A 14,074-nucleotide genomic window follows, 5' to 3' on the forward strand; every position below is an offset into this window, starting at 1 on the left:
CATGGGCATCTCACTCCTGCTTCGGAGCCTCAGTTTCCCCACATCTCATGGGCTAGGGCAGCAGTTCACGTGTTCCACACTGGAATCACCCAGTCTCCCCTTACACACCCTGCTTTACTTGATCGGGGTGGGACAGGACTTCTGATGTATTATTTTAAATTAGGGGTGGAATTGTGTCCCCCCAAACGATGTTGAAGTCCTGCCCCCCCCCAGTACCTGTGAATGCGACCTTACTGGAAAAAGGGTTGTCATCAGCAGATGAAGGTCAAGTTAAGACTGAGTTAAGATTAGAGTGGGCCTAATCTTGTGACTGGTGTCCTTATAAAAGGGACATTTTGACACAGAGACACTCACAGCCATGTGAGGATGAAGGCAGAGATAAGAGTGATGCAGTTACAAACCATGGAGCCCAAAGATCGCCAGCAAACCACCCAGAGCTGGGCCTCCTCACAGACCCCAGAAGAAATCAGCCCTGCTGACATGACACCCTGATCTCGAACTGCGGGCCTCCAGACTGTGGGAGAGGACATTGTTTAAGCCGCCCGGCTTGTGGTCCTTTGTTATGGCCGCCCCAGGACACTCACACACCAGGTGGTTCGAATGTGCTGGCTTATTGGAAACAGAAAACAGCTGAGCTTCCTCCTCACTCGTAAACGTTCACATCCCTGGGGCTCTTTCTTGGAGATGATGGGGTTCTAGAGTACTCCCGGGACAGAGAGAAATTCTGACAGAAGACAGGTCTTTTGGGGGGTGACCCTCTGGAAGGTCCAGGTGAAGGGAAGGGCCTCGATCTTTGGGGCAGACAGGTGGGCGTGGGAAAGGTCACTGCGGGCTTCACCTCGCAGCGGATGCCGTGGCCGCCTGCTGATAACCACCATAAGGGGACACAGGGGCCAGGAGGTAATATTGGTGCAAAACACTCAGATAAGGGAAGCAAACAGGGCCTGGCTATCATTCCTGGCAGACCATCAAAGCCCGTCACCCACCAAGGTAGCGGGTGTTCCGGGAACCCGTCCTGGTTTGCAGCTGGTCACACGGCCCAAACACAGTCCTCTTGCCACCCTCCTTTGCACCCACTGTCCACGGCTGCTGGAAATGGAAGGGGTGTGGAGGGTCCCGAGAGAGTAGCTGCAGACACGGAGGGGGCGTCGGGCGTAGAGCTGGGAGGCACGGGGGGCCTCTGGGGTCGAGAACCGAGGGTAGGAGGTGCTGGTCCACACACACCAGCTCATTCTATCACTGGTCCTGCTTCAGGGCTGAGAAGTCTGTGCGTCAGAGGGCAGGCTACCCGCCGGGCCACAGGGCTGGGTGGTCACAGACAAGGATGAGAGCATGGGCCCTGGGGACCCAGTGGTGATGACGGGGGTATCTAGGAGCACCCAGGGTTTGCTGGGTGCCAGGCTCTGGGCAAGTGGCTTCCTTCTCGCCCCACCGGAGACCGGGAAAGCACTCTTATCCCCACCAAGGTCTGAGGGCCAGCTTGGGTCTGGGGGGACCAGGCACCCTGTGCTGTGCCAGACGGTGCTGACCATCCCCCAGGACAGGGGCTCTGATGGGTGATCGCACCCCGCAGCGGACACTGGCGATGTCTGCAGACAGTGTTGGTTGTTGCAACTGGGGGAGGGGGTGCTACTGGCATTTACTGTGGGGGCCAGAGGTGCTGCTCAACACCCCACAATGCACAGGACGGTCCCCCACAAAGAATCATCCGTCCCCAGATGTCAACGGTGCTGAGGTGGGAAAGCCCTGTTCTTGGCCCAACTTCCCATAAGATGCTCCGAGATGAGGCTGTTGATTGGTTGTTTCAGGTGGACACGGTTTGTGCTGTCCTGTTCCTTACGGGGCACAAGGACATAGGTGTACAATTCTGCATGATTCCCGAGTGGCTGAGTGTGGTCTGTGGGGATCTCCCATTTAACCTCTCACTGCAGAGATGAGGTGCCAGGGCCAGAAGCAGGATTCGAGCTTTGCCCAAAGCTGACTCACAGGCCACGCCCCCACCTGCTCCGAGGCTTCCCTCAGTTCCCTGCTTATTCCTCCTTGGACTCTACTGTCCACTCACAATCCAGAGTGACCCCCTTGAAGGCAAATCCAACTCTATCGCTTATTGCTGGGCACATTCCGGCAGCTTCTGTGCACAGTTAGGGAAAATTACAAAACCCTCCCTGGGGCTCCTCAGCCCCTGTATGATCCTGCCTCACCGTCCCCCTGACCCCTTGGCCTCCCCGCTGCTCTGCCAAGTGCAGTCCTACCACAGGGCCTTTGCACGGCGCTGCCCTCTGCCTGCAAAAGCCCCCGGCCATTTTCAGGACTCACTTCTTACCTCTGCAGCTTGGTCGTCATCAAGACTTCCAGTGAGCACTGTGTCTAAAGAGGCACTCTTGTTCCTTCATTCTCTAGCCTCACCCCGATGTGTTTTACTTTGTGGTATTTATCACCACATTATGTATTTATTTATCCATTTATTCTCATGTTTGTTTACGGTCTGTTTCCCCCACCGGCCTGTAAACGCAGAGAAGGCCGGGCCTCGGTTGGCTGTGGTTCATGCTGCATCCTCAGCTCTCTGAGCACAGAGGATGGTGGCAGGACCAAGGTCTCCTGAGGGTGCAGACCTGAGGCCACAGTGCATGCCCCTCCCCACCCCCCGCCACCTGCCAGCTCAGTTCTTCCCAGGAACAGCCCTGGGAGGTGATGGGCCTTTGTGCACTTGCTCAGAAGAAAGGAGAAAACTCACTGTAGCCGGATGAATGGTGCCCCCCGCCCCCCAGAAAAGATACATCCGTGTCCTCATCCTCAGAACCTGTGGATGTGACCTTATTTAGAAATGGCATCTTTGCAGGTGTGATTAAACTAAGCATCTTGAGATGAGGTCATCCTGGATTGCCTGGCCAGGCCCTGAATCCAGTGACGAGTTTCTTGTATGAGACACAGAAGAGACACACGCAGGGAGAGGGCATGTGAAGATGGAGGTAGAGGCTGGAGGGAAGCGGCCACAAGCCAAGGGCGCCTGGAGCCCCAGGAGCTGGAAGAGGCAGGAAGGACCCTCCCAAGGTCCTCCGGAGGGATCCTGGCCCTGCCCACACCCTGATATCAGACTTCTGGCTTCCAGGACTGGGAAACAATAAATTTCTATTGTGGCAGTTTCTTGCAGCGGCCCTAGGAAACTCGTACCTCACCTAGTAGATGCTCAGAAGTCTGACTGTTTCTTTCAGTTGTCCTGTAATCCATGAGGTGCACAAGCTAGGTGGAATATTGGCTCCCAGCCTAGTGTCTGCGAGAAATGAGGGAGTTGCTGAGAAATCAGCCAGCGTCACATTCCTGCAGTGGAGGGCAGGGAGAGTTGAGGGGTTGAGATGGGGAGCAGATTTCCTTGTAATCAAATCCAGAAGTTGCCTGTAAACCTTATTCCAAGAGACCCCCCGGGTCCGGAGCGTGGGCAGCGCAGTGGTGGATTTGATTCCTTCAAGCAGGCAGATTCCTGGGGCCTGGCCATCCGGTGATTCCGGCCGAGGACCGTGGGGAAAGTTCCAAGCATGTCACTGAAGCAGCGTTGTCTCCCTGGGGCCAGAGTGAGCAGCTGACTGCCGTCATTCTCACTGATCACCTCGGCAATGGGGGCCCCTGGGGACAGAGCGGGCCGGGGGCTCTGAGGGAAGGGCTGGGACCTGCTCCTCGTTAACCCACTGGGAGGAATCGGGAAAGGGAAGGCGACCATGAATCTGCTTCCCAACTGTGACTGTGACCATCCGGGCGGGTGTCCCATGAAACCGTGGGCCAGAATCCCAAGATCCAGCATCGCTGCGCTGGGTAGGGCGGATGGACGCTGGAACAGGCCCTGGGTTGGTCCTCACTGCACAGTGCTGACGCCCTGGGGGCTTGGGCGTGTCCTCTGTCCTCCCTGAGCCCCATTGCCTCCATCTATATGGAGAAGGTACAGTGAAGGTCACAGCAGAGTGCACAAGAGCCTGGGGTCAGGCCTGGGTTTGAGTCAGGCTCCGCCACACACTGTGACTCTGGGTGGCTCTGAGGAGGTCACCGACTGCCCCAAGCCGCAGTTAACTTGCTAGTAAGATCGTAGTAGGGCCTGCCGATAGGCTCGTTGTGAGGTTCAAAGAGAAAATGTATATCCAGTGTAGCCAGAAAAAAAGGAGAGACTTTTTATCACCCACATCACAGGAGTATGAGTGTGGAATGTTTTGAGTTCCAAATAGTCGTTACTGCTAACAGCTGTGTGACCTTGGCTACCTTACTTACCCTCTCTGGTTTTCCATTTCCCTTTTCTGAAAAATGATTGTTAAAGGACCCAACTCACAGGCTGGTCTCAAGGATGAAATGAGATTTCGACCTAGCACAGTGCTCGGCACCCGGGCGATGGCTCGTACCCATCATATGTCGCGACGGTGGTGCTGTGCCCCTAGTCACAGTGGCCTTCTCTGCGTGTGGCCTGTGCGGTCTGTGCATGACCAGGCTCCCAGGGAGGGGGCTGGGAAGACTCCCTCATCAGCGTCTCTTCTCTCCCACTATTATTTGTCTCCCTCCACTGAAGCCCAGGCTGCCCCCACGAAGCTTACGTTACAAGGAGGAAGGTGCGTAAGTAGTTAGCAAACAAGCAGCTAAAATAACTTCACATAGTGCTGATGGGTGAGCATGCCAGCTGCCTCGCTGTGTCCTAACCCTGAAAAGTCAGGCTAAGTCCTGCACACCCGTTACCTCTTCTAACATTCCCCCAGTAGTCTTAGGAAGTGGGCAGTAGTATCATCCACCATTTCACTTACAGGGAAACCGGGATACAGAGAGGTCAAGTCACCTACCCAAGGTCACATAGCAGAGGCAGGAGTTGAACTAGGGCAGCGTGGTTTCAGAGCCCTGTCTTCTAATCACCTTGCTGTATTGCGGTGTGCGTGAGTGTGTGTGTATGTGTGTGTGCGACTGCACACATGCCTGTGTGTGTGCACAGCTGTGCGTGCAAGTGCCCATGCAGGCCCATGTGTGTACACATACACATGGCTGTAATGTTGGGGGCACGTCTTTAGAGTGTGCTACTGGAGGAGGCTTTCTGGAGGAGGTGGCATTGGCTAAAACGAAATGAGACAAACAGTGTAAGACATAGGGAAAGTCCCAGGCTGAGGACTGGTGAGTGCAAAGGCCCTGGGGAATCAGCCAATGGACTTTCCAGAGTCAAGAGTCGGTGGTGCCCCCCTAACCCCGTGTGCCCGTGTGGAAGCCCCCTCCTTCTCCCTCCCCCACGTGTAGACACCCCAACTGGCCAGGTGCTCTGTCAGCAGTGTTCCCAGACCCATTCCTCTCGGGCTCTCCCCTCTCCACCCTGTGTGTCCCTGGTTCCCGCCAGGCCGTGCAGGCCTCCCCTCTGGGCATGCAGTGCTGGGCAGGAGCCTCTCTCCACCTGGCTGCCAGGCCCCCGAGGGCTCTCTGACTGTCTGTCAGGACCCGATGCCCCGGCTTCTGGACAGCCACTGAGGGACTGATGTGTTTTACATCCCTGCTCCTTCTCCAAACTCTGAATATGAGACGCGTTTTTCAAATTCTTTGACAGAATGCTTTTTACAGGGCTGAGGGGCTGGTATCTTCCCTGCGTCCTGGCTGGCTGGGCTGCCATGAAGTCTCAGTGGGAGGAAGTGGGCTGGGGGCAGCTCCCGTTTTCTTCTGGAGCCTGTGGGGGAGCTGGGAGGTGGGGTAGCTGTGGTGCCAGGGCCCCTGTGGCCTCAGGAAACCGCGCTAGCTATCTTGAGTCTCTCGGAAGGAGACTTGAAGCTCTGGAGTGGGACCTGGGGCCAGGGGCTGGGGGCTGCGGAGCAGAGCTGGCCTGGCGGACCTGCCCTTGGGGGCTCCAGTCCAGCTGGGGGAGATACACTCGTGTTATACACCGTGGAAAACCGTGACTGCCTGCGGGAGCCCCTGAGATGCCACCTGAGCTCTTTCTGGGTGGGCAGCCTGCCCTGGAAAGGAGGTGGGCTGACGTGTGCAGGAGCAGGCTTGGGTGGGGGGCGGGGTGTGTGCGAGGATGAAAATACGTTTGTGCGAATGGAGGCCAAAGCAGAGCGGGACTAGCCCCACCTCTACCTTCTGTGTTTAAACTCCCCGCGGACGCTGTCACACGCATGCTTGGTTGGCAAAGAGTCACTGAACTGTACTCTTATGATGGGTGTGCTTTTCCCTGTGTATATATTCAGTGGAAAGGTCAAAAAGCGTTTGTCACCCAAAACATCGGGAACCACACCAACATGTTAAAAATGTGTGTTGTTTCTGGGTGTTGGGATTCCGCAGAATTCGCCTGCTCCCCCCACCCCCCCCCGCAACGGTTTCTCAGCTGTGTTCCTATAGTCTATGTTTGTTTGTTTTACAATGAATATATGGTATGTTAAGTGTTTAAAGATGCCCACCTCGCCTGGGGAAAGTTTGTCTGCCTGTCACACCTTGTGTCCAGTTGTGACTTCTTATCAGAGCATGGGATTAGCATCCCTGGATGCAGGGTCTTCCATCAATTGCAGACAAACACCCTGATCTCAGTCGCGTTCTGCAGCTGGGCCTGGTGGGCCTTCCCAAAACAGTCTTGGGGAAGGAGAAGCTGAGGGAGAAGGCAGGCTGGTGTCGTTAGTCCGGGAAGCCCCTCAGTGCAGAGGCGGGGACGGGCGTTATCTCTGGCCGGGCCCTTTCCTTTGGAACTCAAGATCAGCTACTGGGTCTGTCACCCGTTCATTCATTCATTCAGCAAATATTGGTTGCACATCTGCTAAGGGCCAGGCCCTGTTCCAGGTGTTGGGGGTACAGAATCAAGTCCTGTTCTCGGGGGAGCTGTAGCTGAGTGCGTGTGTGGGTAGACGTTCTGAAACATGGGGAGCAGTAAGTTCTGTGAACACCAACAGCCTGAGTAAGGGGTGGAGAGAGATGGGATGTTCTTTTAGCCACATAGGGCGGCAGGCCTCCTTGACAAGATGAAGTTAGAGCAGAAACCTCAGTGAGGGAGAAGGAACGGGCAAGCCGGGGCCCTGGGGGAGCATGTGCTCAGCCAGGCAGCTAGCATGGCCGGAGTGGAGGGGGCCATGGGAGTGTGGTCAGAGAGAGGCCCAGGTGGCAGGGCTGGGCTGGGCAGACCAGGTGGTCTTGGTAAGGGCTCTGGTTTTCTTCTGAGTGAGATGGAGGCCACTGGGCCATACAGAATGTCCCTGTGTGGCAGTTGCACACACAGCTGCGCACACCACACCTTGGAGAGGTGGGCCCGTGACCTTCCCCTTGAACCTGGGTGGGCTGGTGACTAAGCAACAGGATGCAGTGGAAGTGATGCTCCATGTCTCCCAAGGCTGGGCCAACAAAGGCTGTGCAACCATCGCCTTGTTTGTGGAAACATTTGCTCTTGGAGCCCTGACGGCCGTGTACAAAGTCCAACCGACCTGAGGCTGCCATGCTGTCAGGGAGCTCGAGTCATGCACGGAGTCCACACGCTGACATTCCATCAACAGTCCCAGCGGGCTTCCTCTTCCCAGTTGTCCCAGGCCAGTTGCCAGGTGTGTGACTAAAGAAGCTTCCAGAAGATTCAAGTCCTTGGACATCCACATTCCCTCACCTCACCCCAGCCATTTGAATCTTCCCAGCTGAGGCCCCCAAAGGTGTGCATCAAAGAAGAGCCGTTTCTGCTGTGTTCTAAGCAAATTCCTGACCTGCAGAATCCAGGCACATAATAAAATAGTTGTTTTGTGGACCTAGGTTTTGGAGTGGCTTGTGACGCCTGGGTTTAATGGTGATCGAGGCTTGCTGTCTCATCTCATGCCGAGGCTTCGGGTGCTCCCTCCGGGCCCGGTGCCGTGCTGAGCTGAGCATTTCTGATCTATGACCTTGTTTAACCTTCACAGCTCCCCTGGGGAGTAGGCATTGTTACCCCAGTTCAGACAGAGAGAGAAACAGGCCTATGACAGTCAAGTGGCCGGCTGAGGGTCACACGCCAGCATGAAAATAATGAACTTGCCCAAGACCTGGGTCTCGACTGCTGCCCCCTCAGCAACTCTGTGTCCTCATGGCTTTGTTTGCCTCCCTGCGGCTAGACATATCTCCTCCAGTCGCCTTCTCTGGCTTGTTCAGCCAAACTATGGATTTAGAAAGGACCGTCATCCCATCCATCTCGTTGCTGCATTGCACAGAAGAGGAAACTCAGGCTCAGAGACATGGGACATGGGACATGCTCAGGGAAGCGGGGGCGCAGCCAGGACCATAAGCCACCCCTTTGGATTACAGGTCCCAGGCCACTGCTGACGCATTAGCTCTGTCTCTGAAAATGGCTAAGGGTTATACATGTGCCTAAGCTGTGAGTCCGCAGGCTCAGAGTGAGATGCCTGTGACTTTGCTTCGGTCCCCAACTTTGAGGTACTTAAAGGTACATACTTTCTTATTTAACCTGATTCCTTGAATAACTGAGTTTCTGACATCTTCACAATGAGGATGACGATAGCAATGAGGATAAAAGGGAAGACAAGAGCTCTCGTGGGCTCTTTCTAAGGGAGCCACGAGGTCCCGATTCTCACCTTTAAGGAACTAGCATGGAGAGTGTGAAAGGCTCATCGTGGACAAAGCAGGTCCTGCACTAGCTTTCAACTAACTGGCCCTGCTCTTTGGAGCAAGATTTGAATTCACAGAACAGGATGACCAGAAAGGATGGGGCCCAGGTCTGTGGTCTAACTCTTTTCTCTGTTGCAGGGGACCACTTGGACCCCTGGCTCCCATGGCCCACCCACCCAATCTCTTCATTTATGCCACCTGAAGCTTGCCATATGTTTCCAGATTGTTCAGTGGAAGAACAAATATTGAACCCAATGAGAGCAAACCCCAGAATTCTAAGCTGTACTGTGTTTAACTTGGGTAGTTTATTTTGGCTTGTGGGTTCCACAGTGTGGACCCTCTCCCCTCTCCTTCCTCCCAAGTGGTTTTGTTATTGGCGGAAAAAGCAGAATCAGACAAACCTGGTCTGAATCCAAGCTCTGGTAGTCACGGCTGTGCCCTTGGACACCTTACTCTAGGTCTCTGAGTCTCCTCTCTAGAGGGGAGTTGTGATAACACCTAACTCATGAGATGGCGGGGAGGACAGAAGGGGAATGCACGTGAAAATTCCTGACGCCCGCTGGACTCAGGCGTGGCTTCCTTGTTTTCCTCCTTAGAAGCTTTTATGGATTCAGGTAGAGACATGGGCTGCTGTCTCCCTCCCTACATCGTCACCGTCTGCAGAATCACACAGCCCCCCGCCTCAGTGTTATCACCCTTCCCACAGCCCTGGCACTCGGCGCTTTCCTGAGATGCAGCTGAGAAGGCAAGTCAGAGTCCCCCAAGGCTCTTGCTAAGGGAGACTCAGCTGGGACATGAGTCTCTTGCCAGCGGTTTGTCGGCATTGGATGCCCTCTCCCTGGGAAGCATGATGGGGCTCAGCCTTGCAGGTCTGTTCCAGTCAGCTGTCGCTGCATAACAAACCATCCCAAAGCTGTGGCTCACCAGTCCAGGGGTTGCCTGGGCTCAGGCAGGAGGTTCTCACTCAGGCTGTCTCACACAGCTGCCAGTAGATGGGCTCATCTCAGAGGCTTCTTTTCTCCTAGGAGCTGGGCTGGGAGGACTTACACAGCTGGGCCTTGGGGCAGCTGGAGCTCCTCGGGTGTCTCTCTCCCTACGTGGTTCCTCCAGGGTGATGCCTTAGGGCATCCAGACTTCTACGTGCTTCGCGTGCCTGACTCACTGGTCCACTGTGTGATGATCACATGGAAAAGAATTCTGGGTAGAAGGAATAGCAGTTGCAAAGCCTCTGAGCTGGGAAGTGTTGCTTCAGTTTCCCTCTCTGAAATGGGAATGGTACTTCCTCGTGGACGATGCTGTTGGGTGAATCAAGTGAGATGAAGCAGGTGAAGTGTGGGCACACCATTGCTCAGGGATTGGGGAACTCCCTCGCCACAAAAGGCACACTTTCCAGGGACTCTGGGAGGCTGCTCCAGAGCAGAGTTGTACACGGAGGGAAGCCCGATCTGCACACAGCTCACCATCACTGATGCCCTGTGCCAACTCAGAGGCCCGGGTCAGACTGGAATCTGGACGTGGGGACATCTGTCACCATGGGGGGGCATTTCTTCTGCCCCTTAATGCCAAAATTATGAATGGCTCCACTGTGCTTTGCCGACAGCAAAAACAGCCCTCCACATGGTGCCCGTCAATAACGATGTATTTTTAGCAGCAGCCTGCACTGGGGAAGCTGAAAACCTGCACTTGAAAGCACAGGCATGGCCTTGCAGCTGCCTAGACAGGGACTCAGGGCCCTGGGTTTGGGGGCGGGTCCGAGGGGAGGCGAATGAGCTGGAGGTCAGAGGACAGGTCACATTTGTTTCTCAGGGTGGGACACTGGGCCCGATACCTGGGTGGCCTCTCTTTAAAAGGCAGGAGGCTGAGCTGTGACCCTGGTGCCTCTGTCCCCATCCAGCCCTTGCCCACCCGGGGCCCAGCCTGTGACCGCAAAGCCCACAAGGTGAACTTGTGGACCTGGCTGCTGGCTGACGAGGCTCGGGCTCTCACCGAGGCCTGGCCCACAAGTCCTGAGAGCACCTGGCCCCGTACTGTACACCGGGGGATGGGGAGCGGGGCTATCTGGTCTCGCATTTGCTGCTTCTGGTCTGGGGGCTTCATGAGGGCTGTGACTGCAAAGGGGGATATGGCCCCAGGACAGGGGTCCCGTAAGAGCCATTCCTCCCTCCAAGTAGGACGAGGAAGCATCTAGAACCGGTGGACGGGAGGGACCAAGAAGCTGTCCCACCCACATGCCAGGGAGACAGGGCGGCAGGGTCTACACACTCACTCCTCCCAAATACCTCTTTGCTTCTTGCTTCATTGGCAGGAAACTTAGAGGAGATAATCAACGTTACACTTCTTAAATCAAAACAACTATAATTTTTCTATAAAAAATGATAGATGCTCATTAAATATTTTCTAAATAATATAGAACAATCTAAAGGAAAAACAAAAACAAAGAATTGTTCCCACCCATCAAAGAAAACCACCCTTTAGCCATTTAGTGTTTATGGTTCCAGACCTCTATTTTGATCATTATTTCTTTCACTATTTGTGTGTATTTATTAATAGGCACTAACTGTGATACTAACTTGCTCTCTTTTCTCATCCTTCCGCCTGTACCCAGGCCCATTTCTCCCCTCCCACCTTGGTCCCCCTCAGAATTCCACCGAATCTCCCCAAGTGAGCCATGGACCAGAGGATTCTGGGAGAGGGAGGCGGGCAGTGGGGGGGGGGCAGCCGCAGGACAATGGGGTCTTGTTTTCCGTGTGGGCGAAACCCCCCTGGACCCCACTGGCGAGTGTGTTGGTTCCTTGCAGAGTCAGCGTCCTGCCCCAGAGTGAGTGAGAGGCTAATTAAGAGGGCTCGCTCCGGCGTGAGCGCTGGCTGCACATCAGAGGACCCAAGGTGATGACTGTTTTGGTCAGGAAGCTGGGGACATTGTCGTGGGGGAGGACAAGCCAGGGCACAGAGGTGCCGGCTGCGGCCTCCCCCCAGCCCCTGCCCTTTATCAGTTTCCTCCTCCCCCTGGCTGCAAACAAAAGGCTGCCAGTACCTGGAGGCCGGGGAGACACTATGACACAGGATGTTCCCAGCATTTTGGATATTTCCTCTGCCGTCTGATTGATACGTCCTAGAGAAAGCGCTGGGATTCTCCAGGGAGCGCGGGGCTGTAAAAACTCCAAAACACAGTAATAACAAAGCCATAAATCTGGGACTGCCACAGCAGCTCTGGGCTCAGGGCGACCAGCCCAGGCCACACAGTGTGGCCACCAGAGGCCCAGGGACTCAGAAGTGGTCAGAGTCCAAGGGACAGAACGTGGCGGGAGTGATGTTCTCCACGGGTGGTGGTTAGGGCTTGTTTTCATCAGGTGCGTGAGTTCAGCCCGTGAGGCACAAATGGGACCTGGGTAGGCAGTGGACTTGGGGCAGCACTGGGGTGTAGGGCCAAGGGCTCCAGGTTTGGTGCCCAGAAGAGAAGGTCTGGATCTTATCTCTGTTCTCAGTCAGACAAGCGAGTTGCTTGACTTTCCTCCTCATAAAATGGGGCTAATGATGACACCCGCTTATGGGGTTTTCTTGTGAGGGTAAAAAGAGCCGATGTGTGTTAGGCATGGAGGGTGATGCCATGGAGACGGCCTGCACTCACTGCGTATCCGCACCCCCTCCCACCCGTTCTTCTCATGAGCGCTGTGTCCCTTCCACAAACAGCAGCCACTCCAGGTGTTTTACAGAGAGGATTTAATATGGGGGTGTGGATTTGTAGGTGGTGGTTGAGTGGAGACATCAAGTAGGGACAGTGAGGTGCCACCTGGATTAGCAAGAGCAGAAAGTCACCAGCACTCCCTGGGCTGGAGGAACAAAGGAGGGAATGGTGTCATGGAACCCAGGAGCCAGGGCTACCTGGTGCGAGCTGGCACCTTCGTGGTCCTGTCTGCTGGGAACAGGGACTGTGGAGGGAGGGACATTCCCACAGGAGAGGAGCAGAGAGAGAGAGAAGGAGAAATACTCCAGCTTTTCCCTCCTCTTGCCCTGCCCAGCTGCACCAGTGTCTCCCATTGGCTGAGCTTACCCAGGAGTCTGAGAGCAAGGGAGCCTGGGAAATGTAGTTCCCTGAGATACAAAGCAGTGAGAAGTGGGAGGGGGCTGTCCTGACCAGCACAGACCAAAGGTCAGGTAGCTAATGATGGGGTTCTGGGGAGAGATTTCCTGGCCTTGCATCTCAGGTCCCTACTTCTTGGCTGAGTGACCTTGAGTGAGTTATATAACATCTTTTGGCCTTGATGTCCTCATCCACAAACAGGGGATGGTGAAAATCTTTAATGTATTGGGTTGTTATGGAGAGCAAACATGATGGCATACATGAAGCCATCAGCACACCCTCAATAAACATCAGCCAGCACATATTTCAGAAAACTGGGTTCAAGCAGAGATCAGACCAAGGCCTGAATTCACCAGCAAACATTGTCCAACTCTCAGCATGGACCTGGTACATCTGGGCTTGGGCCCCTTTTCAAAGAAACAGGTATAACAACCACTTTCTTGGGAAGGAATCACTCATAAAAGCTCACCACATCCTCTGCCAAGAATGACGTAAGCTCCATGCTGAAGGTGGGAAGGAAACAGGTTGAGGGCATCTCCCCTGTCACCCACATTCTTCAGGGGTTAGAAAACCATTAGCTGTTACCACAATGGACACATTCAGCAATGGCCACCGGTCATCGGAAATGCGGGCATAGCCCTGCTTCTCATTTCCCTGTTCAGGGATCTAAACGTTCCTGACACCCTGGCGCAGCCTGTTGGCGTGCTTCTCATCCTGGTTGAGTACACACTGAGCTCACAAGTGGGAAGAAAATGTTCCGTTTCTGGATGGGGGCCTCTGAAGTGACTTCTTCACTTCCTGGGCAGGTCTTGAAGGAAGCCATGGAGTAATTCTCACCGTGGCCTGGCTGAAGCCAGTGGGGATCTCTGTTGCAGAGATGGGGAGAGGTGGTGTTGCTGAAATCCGCCCACCTGTTTCAGATTGCATGGAGGACCCCCAGGGATCAGATCATGTGAGGCACTGGCTCTTCTCTGGGCTTCCTGCCTTTGTCATGCCACTGACAGAGTGGGCTAGCTAAACCGAACGTGCTGGGGAACTGGGGAAAGCCAGATTTCAGGTGTGTTTTGGATTGCTTCTCAACTAGCTCTAAGCTGAGCTGCGGTGTCTGACGTGAGATAAGCCTTTGTCTCAGCAAAGCATCCACAGAGGAGGTGATGATGGTGATGTGATGATGATGATAATAATGATGGTGGTGATAGTGATAGTGATGATGATGGTGGTGATGGGATGATGTTGATTGTGATGATGATGGGGGTGGTGGTGGTGATGTTGGTGTTTGTGGTGGTGGTGATAGCTATCATTTTTAGAGTGCTGTCAGCCAGGCACTGTGCTAAGTGCCATATACATTCCATTTAATCCTCCCAAGAGCCCAGTGAGCCAGATGAAGAAACTGAGGCTCAGAGGAGTGAAGTGGTCACATCACTG

This window comes from Balaenoptera acutorostrata, chromosome 19 (assembly GCF_949987535.1).
Source record: "Balaenoptera acutorostrata chromosome 19, mBalAcu1.1, whole genome shotgun sequence".
Lineage (NCBI taxonomy): Eukaryota > Metazoa > Chordata > Mammalia > Artiodactyla > Balaenopteridae > Balaenoptera > Balaenoptera acutorostrata.